The 18,161-nt window shown below is 37.6% G+C and overlaps 1 pseudogene; it reads left to right on the top strand.

Annotated features, from left to right (window-relative positions):
* Positions 1 to 17,881, top strand: part of LOC100673760 (cytochrome P450 2C19-like) — a 34,807-nt pseudogene extending 16,926 nt beyond the window's left edge.
* Positions 17,882 to 18,161: the final 280 nt, after the last annotated feature.

An 18,161-nucleotide genomic window follows, 5' to 3' on the forward strand; every position in this document is an offset into this window, starting at 1 on the left:
GTAGTCATAATGATATAAAAATGAGTATTGATATAAACAAAAATAGTGATATCAATTTAATGTAGAATGGGATGGGAAAACTATGTATGAGTTCATGTACATATGTGTGCACGTGTGTGTGTGCATTTTGTATGGGGTTGAGATGAATTTTGTAAATTCTCATCTTCCGTACCTGGTTGTTGTTGTTAGGTGTTGTCATCAAGTTGGTTCCAACTCGTAGTGATACTGTGTACAACAAAATAAAACACTACTCAATCCTGTGCCATTCTCACAATTGTAGCTCTCTTTAAGTCCATTGTTGCAGACTCAGTGTCAATCCATCTTGTTGAGGGTCTCCCTCTTTTTCACTGACCCTCTACTTTATGAAGCATGATGTATTTCTCCAGGTAGGGTCCCTCCTCATAACATCTCCAAAGAAAGTGAGACCGTGGGTAACCCTGCTCATATCTGAAATACTGGTGGCATAGATTCCAGCATCATAGCAACACAAAAACCACCACAGCACAACAAACTGACAGACTGGTTGTGGATGTATGTCTGCATTGCTGCAATTCTCTTTCCCTGTCTAGGTGTACTTCTGGGCTTATAATGTATGTTTATAATGATATCGGGACAACTTCATAATGCTTCATGTAATGCTTCATTGCTATGGAAAAAGTGCCAATTTTCTCCTTTTCATCCGTTCTTATGTCTTATCTGCTAAAGTCCAGGAGGAGATTGACCATGTGGTTGGCTGACATCGGAGCCCCTGCATGCAGGACAGGAGCAGCATGCCCTACACCGATGCTGTGGTGCATGAGATCCAGAGATATATTGACCTTGTTTCCATGGGCATGCCCCATGCAGTGACCCGTGACATTAAATTTAGAAACTACCTCATCCCCAAGGTAAGATTTGTTTCTCGTACGCTGCACCTGGTGTCATGAAGTCCCCGTGGTCAGAGTATGATTCTAATCCTCTACCAACACAGGATGAGAAAAGTGCAAAAATCACAAGTGTGGGTTGATAAATTTTGTGTCGTGTTGTGTCCTGTTTGGGGCTACAAAGCTTTATTAGGGGCCTTGATATCTCTCAGGATAAGTCTTACAAATTTGTTCTGCTTGTTTAAGATTGTTTAGGTTTCTCCTAGCGGTTTACATTGCCAAATAAATTTTTTAGTATCAGTTTGTCAATTTCCCAAAACATTCTACCGGCATTTTAATTGGGGTGACATTAAATTTACAGATCAACTTGGAAAAAATTGACATGTTGAATCTTTCAAGTCAAGCTGACAATCTATTTGGGCTTTTTAAAATTTTCTCAGTAAGATTTTGTTTTCAGTGCAGTGGCTTGCACGTCTTTTGTTCGCAGCTTTCCAAGGCCTTCTAACACCTGATGTCTACTGTTATGCTCAAGCTACTCCATCCCACTTGAAGCCAGTCCATACTGCTATTATAATAAATTAAGAGAACTAAAAATTCTATTGGGGGGGTAGACTTGTGAGTTCGGTAAGGTTTCAAAAAGTTTCTCTAGTCTCAGATGACATGATCCTATATACACAGAAGATTCCAAAGAATCTGCAAAAATAAATTCGAAAGCTAATAAACAAATACAGCAAATTTGCAGAATACAAGATCAATGTGCAAAAATCAGTTGTGTTTCTTTAAATCAGCAACAAACCATGGAAACATCTGCTAAGAAGCCAGACATAAAAGGTCACATTATATTATTTCACTTACATGAAATATCTATAATAGATAAACCCATACAAACAGAACACAGATTGGTGGTTGGCTGAGGTTGGGGGAAGGTTAATGGGGATGAAGTTAATGGTAGGGGGCTTACTTAGGAGTGAAGGTAATGTTTTGGAACTAGATAGAGGTAGTGGTTGCACAACATTGTGAATGTACTAAATGCCACTGAATCGTTCACTTTAAAATGGCTACTTTATATTGTATAAATTTCACCTGAATAATTATTAAAAACAAACAATCGAAAAAAGAAAACAAAACATATAGCAGGCAGGATTTAGGCCTCCCATGGGCTGTGATTTGTTGACAACTGGTTTAAGACAGCCATACCCATAGAACTTTCTGCAGTGATGGAAATGTCTTATATCTGTATGCTGTACCATATAGTAGCCAGAGCCTGAGTACCTGAGAAGTGATAGCAACTAAAGAACTGAATTTTTTAATTTTCTTTATTTTTAATTGGTTTAAATTTAAATATTATTAACAATGTATGCCTAGTGGTTAGAAATCGCTCTTCCTTATTCTGCAATACTGAAAGCTATGAAAAATTTAAAAAAATATATTTGGTACTATCTGATTTGGTGGCCAAACTAGACTTTAGCTGAAGGGAACCTATTTGTATTCTTTATTTACCTCACTGTGTTTAAATATTCATATATTTTCTTAGAAAATATCAGTGTGTGTGCGTGCATGTGTCTGTGTACATGTGTGTGTGTGTACATATATATGGTGCTATCCCACACTCTATTGAGATTACATAAACTCTACAGTAAATACATAACAGTCCCTTTCTAAAAAGCCAAACAATTGTGACCTTGGAAACACATACCTCTCCAGGGGTGTCAGATAAGTGTCTGTGAACTTATGACTCCAAGAAGGCAAACGTTCATATTTTACGGGCTGAAGCAGAAAAGCAGGGAGAGGCTAAAAATGTCCCCCTGCATATAGTTGTGAGATGGTTGTTACAAACAACTTTGGGGAAGGATGACTTACTTCCTCTGAGTTGCAACATGGACATCTGTTTTTCATGTACCCAGACTACGTTTTTTTCAGATTTTCAGATCCCTGTTTCCAGCCAGGAAAATGCATGATGAGAATCACAGTTGTATGTTTAGGGAAGACGGTGGATGAGAGCATCACTTGACCAGAGAGGGGAGATTTCCCACTTTGGCTTTTCTACGAGTCAAGTAAAGTCTTCTTGCCAAATGTGTCCTGAGAATGGAAGACTCAAGTAAGCATTCAGAAATGCAAGGCGACATGATGCAAGAGTCAGGAGGAACTCAGTAGGAACTCTGGCTCTGCTACTCTTAGGTATAAATTGGGTAAATTTTTTAACCCTTTGAGCCTTGGTTTTTTCATTCTTAACCTGTTGATGATGCCTACCTTACTTACTGAAGTAGGATATGGCAAGAATTAACCCAGGCAATATATGCAAAACGCAAGCTAACCTATGTTATTGTTAGGTGCCGTCGAGTTGGTTTCAACTCGTAGTGACCCTAAGTGTAACCAAAAAGAAACACTGCCCATTCACGCACTATCCTCACAATTGTTGTTCTGCTTGAGCCCATTGTTGCAGCCACTGTGTTAGTCCATCTCATGGAGGGTCTTCCACTTTGCCATTGATCCTCTACCAAGCATGATGTCCTTCTCCAGGGACTGATCCCTCCTGACAAAATGTCTGTTATGAATTGAATTGTGTATCCCAAAAATATTTGTCAACTTGACTATGCCGTGATTCTCAGTATTGTATGGTTGTCCTCCAATTCATAATTGATGTAATTTTCCTACGTGTTGTAAACCATAACCTCTGCCTGTGGTTAATGAGGCAAGATTGAGTTATGTTAAGGAGGATTAGGGTAGGATGTAACACCCTTACTCAGGTGACATCCCTGATCTAATGTAAAGGGAGTTTCCCTGGGGTGTGGCCTGCATCACCTTGTATCTTACAAGAGATAAAAGGAAAGAGATGTGAGCAGAGAGTGGGGACCTCACACCACCAAGAAAGCAGAGCCAGGAGTATGCATCCTTTGGACCTGGGGTCCCTGTGCTGAAAAGCTCCTAGACCAGGGGAAGATTGATGACAAAGACCTTTGTCTAGAGCTGACAGAAAAGAGAAAGCTTTCCCCTGGAGCTGATGCCCTGATTTTGGACTTGTAGCCTACTAGACTGTGAGAGAATAAATTTCTCTTTGTTGAAGCCATCTACTTGTGGTATTTCTGTTATAGCAACACTAGATGACTAAGACAATGTCCCAAGTATGTTACATGTAGTCTCACCATCTTTGCTTCTAAGGAGCATTCTGGTTGTGCTTCTTCCAAGACAGATTTGTTTGTTCTTCTGGCAGCCCCTGGTATATTTAGTATTCTTCACAAGCACCACAATTCAAAAGCATCAATACTTCTTTGGTCTTCCTTATTCATCACCCAGCTTTTGCATGCATGTGAGGCAATCGAAAACACCATGGCTTGGATCAGACACACCTTATTCTTCAAGGTGACATCTTTGCTTTTCAACACTTTAAAGAGATCTTTTGCAGCAGATTTGCCCAATGGGCCTTTTGATTTCTTGACTTCTGCTTCAATGGGTATAGATTGTGGATACAAGTAAAATGAAATCCTTGACAACTTCAATCTTTTCTCTGTTTATCATGATGTTGCTTACTGGTCCAGTTGTGAGGAGTTTTGTTTTCTTTATGTTGAGGTGTAATGCATACTGAAGGCTGTGGTCTTTGACGTTCATCAGTAAGTGATTCAAGCCCTCTTCACTTTCAGCAAGCAAGGTTGTGTCATTTACATAAAGTAGGCTGTTAATGAATCTTCCTCCAATCCTGATAACCTGTTCTTCTTCATATAGTTCAGCTTCTAACCTATCAGAGACCATTTTCACCCAACAAACTGATGAAGACAAAGGCTGAAAAAACATTTTGTTTGTGAGGATATGTGTAGATGGGCACTTGCATGCATTGGTGGTTGAATTATGAAATAGTACTTCTATTTGGAAGACAATTTAAGAGTATCTATTGCTATGAATCAGAATGGAGTCGACGGCAATGGGTTGGGTTTTATTAAAATATAGAATGTAATGTGTTATAATGCAAGAATTCAAATTCTTGATGTCTACTCAGGATGCAAATGGAGGAGCATCTAAATAATTTTCTTTACATCATTACTTGGAATAAAGGAATATAGCAAACTATGTGTTCATTAGAAGTGAAATGGTTCATTCATATTGTGCAGTATGAATAAGGCAGATGTATATGTGTTCATAATAATCGGAGAAACTAGACTTTATGAAGAAGAATGCAGATTAAGAAAGGAGGAAGACTCATTAACAACCTGAGATATGCAGATGACACAGTCTTTCTTGCTGAAAGTGAAGAAAACTTGATACACTTAAACTGATGAAGATCAAAGACTACAGCCTTCAGTTTGGATCACACTTCACCATAAAACAAAAATACAACTTGACCAATAAGCAATATCATGATAAATGAAGAAAATATCGAAGTTGTGAAGGATTTCATTTTACCTGGATCGGCAATCAATGCCCACAGAAACAATAGTCAAGAAATCAAACGTCATATTGCACTGGGCAAATCTGCTGCAAAAGACCTCTTTAAAGTGTTGAAAAGCAAAGATGTCACTTTGAGGACTAACCCACTCCTAACCTAAGCCATTATATTTTCGGTTGCCACATATGTATGCAAAAGTTGGCCAACGAATAAGGAAAACCAAAGAAGAATCAATGCCTTTGAATTATGGTGTTGGCTAAGAATATTGAAATATACCATGGACTTCCAGAAAAAGGAATAAACCTGGCTTGGAAGAAGTTTGCCAGAGTGCTCCTCGGAAGAGAGGATGGCGAGACTTCGTCCCATATACTTTGGACATGTTGTCAGGAGGGATCAGTCCCTGGACAAAGACATCATTCTTGGTAAAGTAGAGGAAGACCCTGCATGAGATGGATTGACACAGTGGCTGCAACAATGAGCTCAAACGTAGCAACGATTGTGAGGATGTTGAAGGAATGGGCAGTGTTTTGTTCTGTTGTACTTAGGTTAGTTATGAGTCAGATTCATCTGGATGGCACCTAACAACAAAACAACGTATGTGGTCATATGGGACCATATCCAAATTATTTAATAAATACAAAAATCAAGATGCAGTAGAGTGCATGTCATTTGGGTAAAGAAAAGAGGAAATTCAGAAATGACAGAAATGTATATAGGTTTATCTGCCTGATATGCCTAGAATATTTTGGGAAGGGCATATTTCTGGAAGCATATATAACCAATTGATGGCAATTGTTGTTCCTAGAAAGTCTAAATGGGGTCCTTTGGTTAGATGCAATGGAGTCTTACTTTTGATTATATGTGCTTTTTGTGTCTTGATATATTCTATTTTTTAATCAAAATATAAACTATGTAAAATAAAACTCACCCTTTAAATATACTGTTCAATGACCTTTAACAGTTATGTAACCACCACCACAGTCAAGATATAAAACATTTCAATCGCTATCCCCCCCAAAACTTCCCTCATGCTCTTACTGTAACCAGTCCATTCCACCGCCTCCAGTTTTGTCCGTCTGTCCCTGCAGGTTTGCCTTGTGACATAAATGGAATAATTTATAATTAACTCTTTATTTCTGGGTTTCTTTTTTTTCCAAATGGAGAATAAAATTCATTATAGGTGAAAAAGATGACAATTTCCTTATAAACTAATCAATAATATTCTGAGGATAAGAACATACAGGGGTCAGTGAGTCATTGACAAATTTCATATACGATACCTGAAATATATTCAGGTCTGTCACCCAGATACTCATTACTTCCATTATTATTGGGGGCCCCTTTTGTAATATCATTACCCCTAAATGTTTATTCCTTTATTAGTCTGGGTGGAAATGTAACTGCCTGTCTTTGGATATGCATCATCAATAGATCAAAGACATTAGCCTGAGTGAGGTCCAACAGTTCTATCAACTTCATGATTTCTTTATAACTAAGTTCAATGATGCTTATTCATTCTAGGGCATGACTACATCAATATCATTGTCTTCTGTGCTGCATGACAACAGAGAATTCCCCAACCCAGAGAAGTCTGACCCTGATCAGTTTCTGGATGAGAGTGGCAACTTTAAGAAGAGTGATTACTTCATGCCTTTCTCAGCAGGTAATAGCAGTTTATATCCATCTGTAATTAAGGCAACAGGGTACGAGATCAGTTGAGACTTGTATGGTGCCTATTCTGGAGCTAGTAGAATTGCTGCTTGTACAAAATCACAAGCACCACTCACAATGGCATGCACTTTCCCATTCATGAAATATCATTATAGGGCCAGAGTTTTGAGTTTTTGGTGACTGTAACACAGTTCTTCCAAAGTGAGAAAGTTAGGGAATGAATTGAGTTCTGTCTCCAGATACATCACTGAGCTACCCAGTAGCACCTCCTACAGGGCGAAACTCATTTAGCTAGTGTCTTTCTTAAGAAAGGTATCTAATGCCACAACTTCATTGTTTTCTATCTGTGCCCCTCACCAGCCCCATCCCCCACCCTAGGGTGAGTTCTGGGGAAACAAATATCCATAAACACAGAATGGACACTCAAGGGCCTCATTCACTCACCAGTTAGGAAAGCAAATGAGTAAGCAGATCGTTATAATCCAATATGACTGGAGCTGTGTGAGAGGGAACAAAATGCTCAGGGGACAAAGTGGGGAAGCTGCCAACTTGCTGCTCTCCCATGCCTCTCAGTAAGGCATAAAATGGAATAAACAACATTCTAATAATAACAATGACAGGTGAGCTGTCTCACAGGGGCAGGGAGCAAAGAAAGAAGAAGAGGCAAGGTGTTTTTCAAAAACAGGTGGTAGTACATATATATAACAAAACACTTTCCATTTCAACATTTTTTAGACGTACAATTCAGTGACATTATTACATTCATCATGTCATACAACTATCGCCCAACATCCATTTCCAAATTTTTCTATCACCCTTAACAGAAGCTCAGTACCCCTAAGCAATGATTCCCTAAGCAATGACCCCCTCTTTCTCCTTCTCTACCATCCCTTGTAGCCACTAATAAAGTTTGGTCTTTTTACATTTGCCTGTTCTAGATATTGCAGTTAAGTGAGATCATGCAATACCCATCCCTTTGTGACTGGTTTATTTCAGTGGGCATGTTTTCAAGTTTCATCCATGTTGGAGCATGTATCAGGTCTTCATTTCTCTTTATGGTGGAGTAATATTCCATTGTATGTGTGGACCACATTCTGTTTATCTATTCATTTGTTGATGGACATTTAGTTTGTTTCTACCTTTTAGCTATTGTAATGGGTGGTGCAATGAACATTGGTGTACATTTATCTGCTTATGTTCCGGCTTTCAGTTCTTTTAGGTATATACCAGGAGTGGAATTGATTGTAGCTCAGTGAATTCTTTCAGTGAATTATCTGGAAGCAGAAGCCAATGACTCCTTCTCTAGCCTTCTTACTTTAGAGAACAAGTGGTAATGTTTTTAGGAAACTCAAACTGTTTTCTGCAGTGACTATACCATTTCACAGTCATATTTTCTTTACATTCTTGTCAGCACCTATTCTTTTCTTTTTCTTTTTTTAGTCATAGTCACCTTAGTGGTGATGAAGTGATATCTCATTGTGGTTTCGATTTGTATTTTCCTAGTGACAAATGACTTGAGCACTCTTTATGAGCGTGCTGGGCATTTGTACCACTTTTTCGGTGAAACATCTATTCAAGTTCTTTGCCCAGTTTTTTTTTTTTTTTTTTTTTTGCTGTTGTTGATTAGATAGTTTGTCTTTTTGTTTTAGGAGTTCTTTATATATTCTGAATATTAAACATTATCAGATATAGAATCCCCAAAAATGTTTTCCTGATCTGTTGGTTGTCTTTTCACTGTGTTGATAAAGCCGTTTAATGAACAAATTTTTTAAACTTTGATGAAATCTTTTTTATCTATGTTGTCTTTCGTTGCTCATGTTTTTATTGTCATATCTAAGAACTCATTGTTAAATACTAAATCTTGGAGCATTACTGGTATGTTTTCTTGTAAAAGTTTTATGGTTTTAGTTCTTACATTTAGGTTATTGATTTATTTGAGTTGATTTTTTTTATTTGGTGTGATTCAGTTGTCCCTGCACTATTTATTAAAAAGACTATTCTTTTGCCCATTGAATGAACTGAGCATCCTCATAAAAAATCAGTTGATCATAGATGTGTGGGTTTACTTCTGAAAACTTCAATTCTATTCCATTGGTGCGTATATCTATCATTATGTCAGTAACCAACTCTTTTGATTACTGTAGCTTTATAGTGCTCTTTGAGATCAGGAAATATGAATCCTCCTACTTTGTTGTTTTTTAAGACTGCTTTGGCTATCAGGGGCCCTGTATAATTACACGAAAATTTGAGAATTGGCTTTTCCATTTCTTCAGAGAAGGATGTTGGAATTTGTTGGGTATTGCATTGAATTTATATATTGCTTTGGGTGATATTGACATCTTAACAATAGTAAACCTTCCAATCTATGAAAACAGAATGCCTCTACATTTATTTAAGTCAACTTTAATTTCTTTCAGTAATAATTTATGGAAACCCTGGTGGTGTAGTGTTTAAGAGCTATGGCGGCTAACCAAAAAGTTGGCAGTTCAAATGCACCAGGCAGTCCTTGGAAATCCTATGGAGCAGTTCTACTCTGGCCTATAGATAGGGTTGCTACGAGTCAGAACTAACTTGACGGCAATGGGTTTGGTTTTTTTGGTTTTAATGATTTATAGTTTTCAGTGTACAAGTCTTTTACATCTTTGATTAATTTTATTCCAAGGTATTTTATTATTTTAGATGATATTGCAAATGGAATTGTTTCATTAATTTTCTTTTCTGAATGCTCACTGCTGATATGTAGAAACCTGATGGATTTTGTGGGTTTATCTTGTATCCTGTCACTGTGCTGTTTTTTTTTTTTTTTAGTAGCTTTTGTGTGGATTCTTTGGGGTTTTTTATATATAAGATCATGACATCAGCAAAATGGGATAATTTTATTTCTAATTTCTCGATTTGGATACCTCTTATTTCTTTATTTTGCCTAATTGCTCTGGCTAGGAAGTCCATGGAAAGTTGAACAGCAGCTGTGAGAGTGGGCATCCTTGTTTTTTTCCTGATCTTAAAGAGAAAGCTCTCGGTCTTTCTCCATTTAGTATGAGATTAGCTGTGGACTTTTCCTTAGTGTCCTTTATTACTTGAGGAATAGCCATCATATTCCTAGCTTGTTGAGTGTTTATTCATTTATACATTATTGTACTTTAAGTGAAAGTTCACAGCTCGAGTTAGTTTCTCTTACAAAATTTATACACACATTGGTATGTGACCCTAGTTGCTATCCCTAAAATGTGACAGCACACTCCTCCTTTTCACCCCATATTTCCCATGTCCATTCAACCAACTTTTGTCCCTTTCTGCCCTCTCATCTCACCTTTGGACAGAAGCTGCCCATTTAGTCTCACGTATCCACTTGAACTAAGAAGTACACTCTTCACAAGTATCATTTTATGTCTTATAATCCAGTCTAATCTTTGTCTGAAGAGTGGCCTTTGGGAATGGTTTTAGTTGTGGGTTAACAGAGAGTCTGGGAGCCATATCTTCTGGGGTTCCTCCAGTCTCAGTCAGGCCATTAAGTCTGGTCTTTTTGCTAGAATTTGAGTTCTGCACCCCACTTTTTTCCTGCTCCCTCGGGGACTCACTGTTTTGTTCCTTGTCAGGCGGTCTTGGTGATAGCTGGGCACCATCTAATTTTTCTTGTCTCAGGCTAATGGAGTCTCTAGTTTATGTGGCCCATTTTGTTTCTTGGGCTAATATTTTCCTTGTGTCTTTGGTGTTCTTCATTCTCCTTTGCTCCAGGTGGGTTGGGACCAATCGATGTATCTCAGATGGACAGTCACCAGCTTTTAAGACCCCAGATGCCACTCACCAAAGTGAGATACACAACTTTTTCTTAATAAACTTCGTCATGCCAATTGACCTAAGTGTCCCCTAAAACCATGGTTCCCAGGCCCCAGACCCTGCTACTCTGTCCCTTGAAGTGTTTGGTTGTATTCAGGAAACTTCTTAGCTTTTGGTTTAGTCCAGCTATGCTGACTTCCTCTGTATCGTGTGTCATCCCTCCCTTCACCTAAGATATTCTTGCCTACTATCTAGTTAGTGAATACCCCTCTCTCTCCCTCCCTACCCTCATAACCATCAAAGAATATTTTCTTCTGTGTTTAAACCTTTTCTTGAGTTCTTATAATGTGGTTTCATACAATATTTGTCCTTTTGTGACTAATTTCACTCAGCATAATGCCTTCCAGATTCATCCACATCATGAGATGTTTGGAGGATTCATCATTGTTCTTTATCATTGTATAGTATTTTATTGTGTGAATGTACCATAATTTGTTTACCCATTCCTTCATTGATGGGCACCTAGGTTGTTTCCATCATTTTGCTATTGTCAGAAGTCCTGCAATAAACGTGGGTGTACACATATCTATTCACGTGATGGTTCTTATTTCTCTAGGATATATTCCAAGGAGTGGGATTGCTGGATTGTATGGTACTTTTACTTCTCGCTTTTTAAGGAAGTGCCAAATTGATTTCCAAAGTGGTTGTACCATTTTACATCCCCACCAGCAGTGTATAAAAGTTCCAGTCTCTCATGACCTCTCTAACATTTATTTTTTTGTGTTTTTTGGATTAATGCTAGCCTTGTTGGGGTGAGATAGTATCTCATTGTAGTTTAGATTTGCATTTCTCTAATGGCTAATGATCCTGAGCATTTCCTCAAGTGTCTGTTAGCTGCATGAATGTCTTCTTTGGTGAAGTGCCTGTTAATATCCTTTGCCCATTTTTTAATTGGATTGCCTTTTTGTTGTTGAAGTTTTGCATAATCTTGTAGATTTTAGAGATTAGACCCTGATTGGACATGGCGTAGTGAAAAAATTTTTCCCTGTCTGTAGGTTCTCATTTTATTTTTTTGCTGAAGTATTTTGATGAGAATAAATGTTTGATTTTTAGGAGCTCCCAGTTATCTAGTTTCTCTTTTGATGTTTGTGCATTGTTAGTAATGTTTTGTATTCTGTTTATACCATGTGCCATATGGCTCCTAGTTTTATCCCTATTTTTTCTTCCATGGTCTTTATTGTTTTAGATTTTATATTTAGGTATTTGATCCATTTTGAGTTAGTTTTTGTGCATGGTGTGTGGTTTTTTTTTTTTTTTTTTTTTTTTTTGCAAATGGATATCCAGTTATACCAGCACCTTTTGTTAAAGAGACTGTCATTTCCCCATTTAACAGACTTTGTTCCATTTGTCAAATATCAACTGCTCATAGGTGAGTGAATTTATGTCTGGATTCTCAATTCTGTTCCATTGGTCTATGTATCTGTTGTTGTACCAGCACCAAGCTGTTCTGACTACTGTGGTGGTATAATAGGTTCTATAATCTGGTCGTGTGAGGCCTCCCACTTTACTCTTCTTTTTCAGTAATGCTTTATTTACCTAGGGCCTCTTCCCTTTCAAAACTAGTTGGTGATTTGTTTCTCCATCCCATTAAAAAATGTTCTTGGAATTGGGATAGGGATTGCGTTTTTGGGGGTAGAATTGACATTTTCACAATGTTGAGTCTTCCTATCCCTGAGCAAGGTATGTTTTTCCACTTACATGGGTCACTTTTGGTTTCTTGCAGTAGTGTCTTGTAGTTTTCTTTGTATAAGTCTTTTACATCTCTGGTTAGATTCATTCCTAAGTATTTTATCTTCTTGGGGGCTATTGTAAATAGTATTGATTTGGGGATTTCTTCTTTGACTTTCTCTTTGTTTGTGTAGGGGAACCCAACTGATTTTTGTATGTTTACCTTGTATTCTGATACTTTGCTGAAGTCTTCTATTAGTTCCAGTAGTTTTCTTGTGGATTCTTTGGGGTTTTCTCTGTATAAGAGCATATCATCTGCAAATAGAGATACTTTTCTTCTTCTTCACCAATTTCGATGCCCTTTATTTCTTTTTCAAGCCTAATTGCTCTGGCTAGGACCTCCAGCATAATGTTGGATAAGAGTAGTAATAAAGGGCATCCTTGTCTGATTCCTGTTCTCAAGAGGAGTACTTTCAGACTCTCTCCATTTAGGATGATGTTGGTGCTTGGCTTTGTGTAAATGTCTTTTATTATGTTGAGGAATTTCCCTTCTATTCCTATTTTGCTGACAGTTCTTATCAAGAATTGGTGTTGGACTTTGTCAAATGCCTTTTCTGCATCAATTGATAAGACCGTGTGGTTCTTGCCTTTTGTTTTATTTATATGATGGACTACATTGATTGTTTTTCTAATGTTCAATCAGCCCTTCATACCTGTTATGAATCACACTAGTTATGATGAATTATTTTTTCAATATGTTCTTGAATTCTGTTGGTTAGAATTTGTTGAAGACTTTTGCGTCTATGTTCATGAGGGATATTGGTCTATAGTTTCCTTTTTTTGTGGTGTCTTTACCTGGTTTTGTTATTAAGGTTATGCCAGCTTCATAGAGCGAGTTTGGCAGTATTCCGTCCTTTTCTATGCTCTGAAATACCTTTAGTAGTAGTGGTATTAACTCTTCTCTGAAAATTTGGTAGAATTCTCCAGTGAAGCTGTCAGGGTCAGGGCTTTTTATTGTTGGAAGTTTTTTAATTATCTTATCAACCTCTTCATTTGTTATAGGTTTATTTAGCTGTTCTACCTCTATTTGTGTTAGTTTAGGTAGGTAGTGTATGTCTAGAAATTTGTCCATTTCCTCTAGGTTTTCAAATTTTTTGGAGTACAATATTTCATAGTATTCTGTTATGATTCTCTCAATTTCAGTTGGGTCTGTTGTGATATCGCCCATCTCATTTCTTATTTGGGGTATTTGCTTCCTCTCCTGTTTTTCTTTTGTCAGTATGGTTAATAGTTTATCAATTTTGTTGATCCTTTCAAAGAACCAACTTTTGGTCTTGTTAACTGTTTCAGTTGTTTTTCTATTCTCTATTTCATTTAATTCTGCTCCAATTTTTGTTATTTGCTTTCTTCTGGCGCCCAAGGACTTCTTTGCTGCTTTCTTTCTATTTGTTCTAGTTATAGGGTTAGTGTTTTGACTTTGGCCCTTTCCTCTTTTTGGATTTGTACATTTATTGCTGTAAATTGACCTCTGCGCACGGCTTTTGCTGTGCCCCAAAGGTTCTGATAGAACGTGTTTTTGTTCTCATTTGATTCTGTGAATTTCCATATTCCGTTCTTAATTTCTTCTATAACTCAGTTGTTTTTGAGCAAGGTGTTGTTCAATTTTCATGTAATTTATTTTTTTCCTTGCTTTTTCTGTTATCTATTTCTACTTTTATGGCTTTATTATCAGAAAAGATGCTTTGTAATATTTCCATGCTTTGAATTATGTTAAGGCTTACTTTATGGCTAATACGTGATCTATTCTGGAGAATGTTCCATGTGCACTGGAAAAGAAAGTATACTTGGCTGCTGTTAGGTGGAGTGTTGTATATATGTCTATGAGATAACATTGGTTGATTGTGGCATTTAGATCTTCGTTGCCTTTACTGAGCTTCTTTCTGGATGTTCTGTCCTTCACAGAAAGTGGTGTGTTGAAGTCTCTTACTATTATTGTGGAGGTGTTTATTTCTCTTTTCAATGCTGTTAGAGTTTGTTTTATGTATTTTGAAGCCCTGTTGGTGGTTGTATAAATATTTATTATGGCTATGTCCTCCTATTGTACTGACACTTTAATCATTATATAGTGTCCTTACTTATTCTTTCTGGTGGATTTTGCTTTAAAATCTATATTCTCAGAGGTTAATATTTCCACTCCTACTCTTTTTTTGATTGTTGTTTGCTTGATACATTTGTTTCCATCTTTTGAGTTTTGGTTTGTTTGTGTCTCTAAGTCTAAGGTGTGTCTCTTGTAGGCAGCATATAGACGGATCTTGTTTTTTAATCCATTCTGCCACTCTCTGTCTCTTTATTGGTGCATTTAGTCCATTGACATTCAGGGTAATTATGGATAGGTATGAATTTAGTGCTATCATTTTGATGTCTTTTTTTGTGTGTTGACAGCTTCTTTTTCCCACTTGATTTTATGTGCTGAGTAGATTTTTTTTATATATTGTCCTTTCCTCATATTTGTCGTTGTTGATTTTGTTTCTGGTGAGTCTCTATTTTTCCCTTGTATTTTATTTTGATGAGTAGGATAGTTTTTCTCCTTTGTGGTTATGTTATTACTTACCCCTATTTTTAAGCCTAAGGTCTTTATGTTTAAGCCTAAGGTCTGTCTCTTGTAGGCAGCATATAGACAGATTGTGTTTTTTAATGCATTCTGCCACTCTCTGTCTCTTTATTGGTACATTAGGCTATTTACATTCAGTGTAGTTATGGATAGGTATGAGTTTAGTGCTCTCATTTTGATGGCTTTTGTGTGTGTGTGTGTGTGTGTTGTTGAAAGTTTCTTTGTTCCACTTAATCTTCTGTGCTGAGTTGTTTTACTTTATGTATTTTCTTTTCATCTTTTTCGTTGTTGTTGATTTTGTATTTGGTCTCTTTGTTTTTCTTGTTTTTTATTTGGATGTGTAGGATTGTTAGTTTCCTTTGTGATTACTAGATATCTACCCCTATTTTTCTAAGTTTAAACCAATCTGTTGTTTCTTTATATTGCCTCGACTTCCTCTCCATATGAATTTTCATCAAATACCTTCTTTCCATTTATTCAGATGATCATGCATTTCTTTTCTTTTGTTCTATTAATGCTGTATAAGACATTGGGCAGTTTTGTAATGTTGAGCCACCCTTGCATTCCTAAGTTAAAATCTACTTGATCATGGTATACAATCCTTTTAATATGCTTTTGGATTAGGTTTCCTTGTTTATTAAGATATTTTCATCTATAGTCATATGGAATTTTGGTGTGTGGATTTCTTTTCTTGTGGTGTCCTTGTCTGGCTTTGGTATCAATGTAATACTAGCCTCATAGAATGAGTGAGGAAGTATTTCCTCCTCATCTATTTTACAGATGAGTTTAAGAAGCAGTGGAGTTAATGTAACCTGACCCTAAAAATGCCAGTAAATTGCCCTTAGTCCTTAATATAGCCCAAGCCAGATTTGGCCCCACATGCAGGGAAGGGTCAGCTGCAACCACTGAATGACTTCAACAGAGGACTCAGCAACAGGTGGAATTAATCAGAAATAAAATCATCTCCTGGACCGTATTCTGAAGTGAGAGGTCTAGCAAGACCCAAGTTCACATCCTGTTTCTTGGCCACTTTCTAGAATTTTCCCTCCCCAGCATGCTTGCTTGGCCACCATCTTGCTGCCCAAATTACATATAAGCCCTGCTTTCCCATAGCTCAGGGAGCCAGATCCTAGGAACTCCCTTCTGGCTCCGTGCTCTGAGTGTTACAATAAAGTTACTTTCTCAGAGACCCATGTCCAGATAACTGGCAAATCTGAGTGTGCCATACAAGGACTCACCTTCCAGGTTTGGTAACGTTAATTCTTAAAAATGTTTGGTATATTACTCAGTCTAGCCATCTGGTCCCCAGCTCCTTTTCTGGGAGATTTTGATTATGGCTTCAATCTCATCTGCTTGTTATGGGTTTGTTGAGGTCAGTGTAGGAAGGTTAAATATTTTGAGGAATTTGTGCATTATATCTAGGTTATCTAATTTGTTGGTGTACAGTTGAAGGACAGGCTGTTTTTACCTATGTAATTAGCCACAGGGACAGGATAGGACATTTGCTTTATATCAAAGATGTTAGAACTTCCTGCTGAATAACCGTACAGTCAGGGAAACCATGGGAATGTGTCAGCATACCTTACAATGATTCTAGAGCCCACCAGTCTTTTTCCAGTAATGATGTTCCTTCTTGGTTATTGCGGTTTCAACACCTACTGTGTGTCAGCTGTATCTCTGGTCATGAAATAACCTTCTTTAATTATTTGGCTTTTGATGCCTGCACTGTATCTGGCATGGCAAATACCGAGATGGCAAAGGACCAGACACTGTCTTTAAGAAACTCACATTTTAGGAGGAACGAAAAATAAATAATCATAGAATTATGTTTCAAGGTGATTTTTACTTCAGTGAAAGCATGACTATGATAAATAAAAGGCTGAGGAAATCAATCAAGGGCAAGATTCTATGGCCTAAAAGGATCACAACATTTTAATGAGAAAATGACATTTGACCTAAGTGTTGAAAAAAGTATAAGGGAAGTGCATCTTAGCCAAAGAAAAAGCATGAGATAAATCTTGAAACTGTATGCTGTGTTGGAAACTGATGAAGAGTGAGTATGGTGACAGCCAAGAGATGTCCAGTGTAAAGACTGGAGGGAAGGCCATGAAAGTCATACCGTGAACATAATGTGAAGGTCCTGCCAACCAATTTGACCCTTAACCCTTAAGACAGCCTCGGGGAGTCATTTAAAGATGTAAGGTGTGGGAGAGGTATATTTAGACGTGTGCTTTTGAAAGTACATGAGGTAAACAAAATCTGTAACTAAACTCATGCTGAAGGCACAGAGGGAAACACAGATATACGAGCTCCCTGCTCTTAGAACTTCTCCTTTTAATATTCTTGGACAAACAATGCAGGTGTGTTTATAGGAAGAGATTGATTGGAAATTTGGAATGTGAAAACAGCAGCTGCAATCTTGGATGCTTAAAGTAGAACTTGGTATAGGGCTCAGAATAAATATTTCTTGAATGAAGGTTTTTCTCAAGATAAGGCATTAGCTGGATAGTCCACTTGTTCATCTTTCCATCCATCTACCCTTCCATCCATGCTTCCTTCCCTCCATCCATGTATGTTATTATTCAACAAATAATTACTACATATTCTCTTTGTACCAGATTACAAACATAGTGTTCAAGGAGTATCTAACCTCTGCATTTGTTATTCTCAGGAAAACGAATTTGTCTGGGAGAAGGCTTGGCCCTTATGGAACTCTTTTTATTCCTGGCCACCATTTTACAGAAATTTACCTTGAAGCCTCTGGTTGACCCAAAATACATCGACACCACCCCAGTGGTCAATGGGCTTGCCTCTGTGCCACCCACATATCAGCTCTGCTTCATTCCTGCCTGAAGGAACAAGACTATCTGACTGCTCCTGTTCTGTACTTGCAAATCCCCTCCACTGGGGCATCATTGGAGGACTGGTGCCACAGTGGTTAAGTGATATGGCTGCTAACCAAAAGATCAGCAGCTCAAAACCACAAGCTGCTCCTTGGAAACACAATGGGGCTTTTCTAATGTGCTCTGTAGGGTTCCTATGGGTCAGAATCAACAATGGCAATGGGTTTGGGGCATCGTTATCTCCTTCCCAGTAGTTTTCCTGAACTCCCTTCTCCACATCCTTTATTACT

This window comes from Loxodonta africana, chromosome 16 (genome assembly GCF_030014295.1).
Source record: "Loxodonta africana isolate mLoxAfr1 chromosome 16, mLoxAfr1.hap2, whole genome shotgun sequence".
Taxonomy (NCBI): domain Eukaryota; kingdom Metazoa; phylum Chordata; class Mammalia; order Proboscidea; family Elephantidae; genus Loxodonta; species Loxodonta africana.